This window comes from Nicotiana tomentosiformis, chromosome 7 (genome assembly GCF_000390325.3).
Source record: "Nicotiana tomentosiformis chromosome 7, ASM39032v3, whole genome shotgun sequence".
Lineage (NCBI taxonomy): Eukaryota > Viridiplantae > Streptophyta > Magnoliopsida > Solanales > Solanaceae > Nicotiana > Nicotiana tomentosiformis.
This window is the reverse complement of record NC_090818.1, coordinates 26106296-26109754: the sequence shown is the minus strand read 5'-3', so window position 1 is coordinate 26109754 and position 3459 is coordinate 26106296. Positions and strand designations below refer to the sequence as shown.

The window sequence follows — 3459 nt, the reverse complement described above, 5'->3', positions numbered from 1 at the left end:
AACTTTTTATTCACAATAAGGCTGTGGTGAGAATGATATTAAAATCCATAGATACAGTGACGGGGTAAGAATTTACGTTAAGGGGGTTAAAAAAAATAAATTAAAAAGTTACACGAGATTGTGGCTAGTGGGAATTGAACCAGTGCCCTCACAAAGATTTTGAACCACCTTAGCCGCTGAATGAGGTGAAATTGATTGATAGCATGTGGTCGAATGATAAAGTGACACGTGGAACCGAAGACAACAAATGACGAGTCGACAAATAACTGACATCGATCGGGTGTGAAGTTTATAACTAGTACCATGTGGATACCGAAAGAAGCATAACCGAAAATAGAGATTCAAAAGCTTGGCATCGGATAAGTATTTAATTAGTAGCCATTACAAAAAATAGCATTTAAAGCATTATACGCCCAATGACATTTTTATTCTCATTCAAGAAAAGTTTGATTCTAGGATCTTGTCTCCCCAGGTAGAACTATAAATAGCGGGGTTAACAACAATTGTAGACACATGAAATACTCTACACACAAAAGTTGTAATCTATTTTCTTACTACGATAAATTCAAGCATTTGAAATTTTTCTTGCTCTTGTTATCGGAAAGGCTAAGTCCTTAACCAGGCTTGTTATTTCCTTTAATTTTATTCGTTAATCTAATATTTGTTCTTATTTATTTATTTATTATTTTTGGATCAAACCGATTCGCTTGATTATAAACCACGCTATAAATCCAATTGTATCGTTTTAAGGGTAAACAACCGCTGGGCTATGCTTTTGGATTGGATCAAGGGAATTCAAAATACAAAATAAATTGTGTCTTATACGTACAGTATAATTTTCAAGGGAATGAGATTCGAGTGAACCCCCTTCCGTACCCTCAATCCGCCCCGGCATAGATACTGGTTCACATCTTTTATTTTAGATACTCATACACACCAAAATTAAAGTACCTAAAAACTTAAAACATTTTTGCTACGTGCCTAGCTAAAAACTCCTATGCATGCAACACGATCATTATCACAGAGGCGGAGTTAATGGATACTAAATTATTTGTTCATATTCAATAAATTTCACAAGACAAATAGTATATGATTTGGATCAAAACTATTAAATTCGACCAAACTCGTAGCTTGTACTCTCCCTCCGCTCCTACTTATCGTCGGGGAGATAAGACTCTTTATTAGAAAAAAATAACAACAATAACAGCAATAACAACCCGGCAGCGAAACTTCTTTGCCTTAATTTCACCTATTTCCAGGAGCTGGAGGGCTCTCATGTATCGGATCACCAATTGCAGACGGAGGATTCTGTCTCAGATCTCTTGCTATCACTGTGTGGGAACCAAAACAAAAGAAAGGTTGTTCATTAAATATATTCTTTTAGTTACATGACAATTTCATAGAAGATTGATAAATAAAATACAAAGAAAAGTTTATTAGATCATTTTCTTCCATTTATATTATAGCTGGTCATAGAAAATTATTTAGATTATAAACTTCTTTGGTATCAAAGTTGCAGTTGAATGGTCGCGTGGTATATCATGTAAGTACTCGATGGTTTAATTCCACTAATAGTCATTCAACTATTTTTCAATTTCATTAAAGTCGCTCAACTGTTTTTTGTCACTTAAAAGTAACTAAACTTTATCAGTTATTTTGGCTCAAACTCCTACTATAAATATGACATGACATAAAATTTAATGAGAAAAATTCAAAAATAAATGCCACATAAGCTTAAATGGACCATACCCACTTTAGATCCATTTCTTCCTTAATGTGATTTGACCGATAACCCAAATAGTTTTGATAAAAAAATAATATTAAATTCCACATTAGTTTAAAATGATTATCATATACTACAAAATTCTTGCTTTTTCTATTACATAATGCCCATTTATAATTATTCTATACTAAAAAATTATTATCTTGTTTGTATGTTCCATCTGAGTCGTTTTATAACTCGATTAAAGTTAAAATACTACTGTATCCAACTCAAATAACATATTTATAATTTTCTAATGAAGTTAAAATAGTATTGTATCCATCTCACATAACATATTATTGTATCATAAGCATACAAGAATAATAAGGCTAATAAAAATCTATTTTCACAATGAACATGCAATTATAGACAACCCATTGCAGTTGTTTAGACAAAAGAAAGATTGTATCCGTACGATCAAACCCCCCCAAAAAATTACAAGACCTAATTTTATTAAGGGTGTGTGTTTTCCCTCCTATTGAAATCCATTTGGGTTATGGGTTAAATCACATTAAGGGAGAAATAGATTTAGTGGGTATGACCCATTTAAGCTTATGTGTTATTTATTTTTGGATTTTTCTCATTAAATTTTATGGCATGTCATATTTATGCATGGGTGCACTATTATTCACAGAGGCTGATTTTTCTCATTAAAAAGCATCCTGTTATTCATAGAGGCGGATTAAAGATTTCTTGTGCATGGGTGCACTATTAAAAAAAGAGAAAATTTATTAAGTAAAAATTGATCCCTATTCCTGTTGATGATTAACTAAGCATTCAACCAAGTGCACCATTCAATCTTCTTAGAGCATGGGTGCCAACACTTAGTATTATAACCAATTTTAGAAAATATGTATATAAAATATCTAATTTTGCGTAGAGACCATGAGTTCTTGTGCCCCATATTTTTGCCTATAAATCCGCCCCTGATTATTCACAAACAGTCTTCACCCTCCCATAAAAATCTCAAAAAATCTTATACGTAATATCTCTTCTTTTTTTTTGAAATTTTTTCAGAAAACCCGCAACCGCTATCCTTCAGGTGCGCACGCTCGCAAACCACACATGAGATGTAAATCTACCTCTGACTGGGGAGGCTACTGGTGAGGGGAATTGATCCCAAGTCTTCCATTTGGAAAATCATTCAACCAACCAACCAACTCAACTAACCCTTGTGGGCTTATACACGTAATCTCCTCCACGTAATTACGTAACATAGCAAATCAAGAGATAAAATAACTTACCAGTCGTATCCATTCTTGTGGGTGCTACAGGGAAGAGCAAACCAGCCAAAAGTAATAAGAACATGAAGAAAGTAAGCGTAGCCTTGTAAAACATTGTCTCAAACACAAAATGGAAATTATTTTTGAAAGAAATAGTAGTTTTTCTCAATTTATTTATAGAAAAAAGGGGCTCAATTGCACTGTCCTCTTAATTTTTAAGTTTTATAATTTCGTTCAGAAAGTCAAGTCTTCTCTTAAATTCCACAATTTGATTTACAATTTTCAAAATTAAACAGCAAAAGGTCATGTCAAGCCTTAAATGCTACTCCGTTTAGTCTAGTTTTTCTAAGAAAGTAACGTTTGCTTATAACAACCGGCCCTAGTTATAAAGATGATATTTTATGATTAATTTTCAGAAACAACTATTGTTTAGTGGCTATTAACTTTCTATAACTATCATATACATAATTATTT

General features: G+C 32.6%; 1 long non-coding RNA gene across 1 annotated transcript; it reads right to left on the bottom strand.

Annotated features, from left to right (window-relative positions):
• Positions 1-1038: 1038 nt before the first annotated feature.
• On the bottom strand, positions 1039-3166 carry LOC138895125 (uncharacterized). The gene is made up of 2 exons (XR_011409327.1): positions 3007-3166; positions 1039-1331 (listed from the first exon to the last, which is right to left on the bottom strand). It is a non-coding gene; the product is annotated as an uncharacterized lncRNA (long non-coding RNA).
• Between the last annotated feature and the right edge of the window lie 293 nt (positions 3167-3459).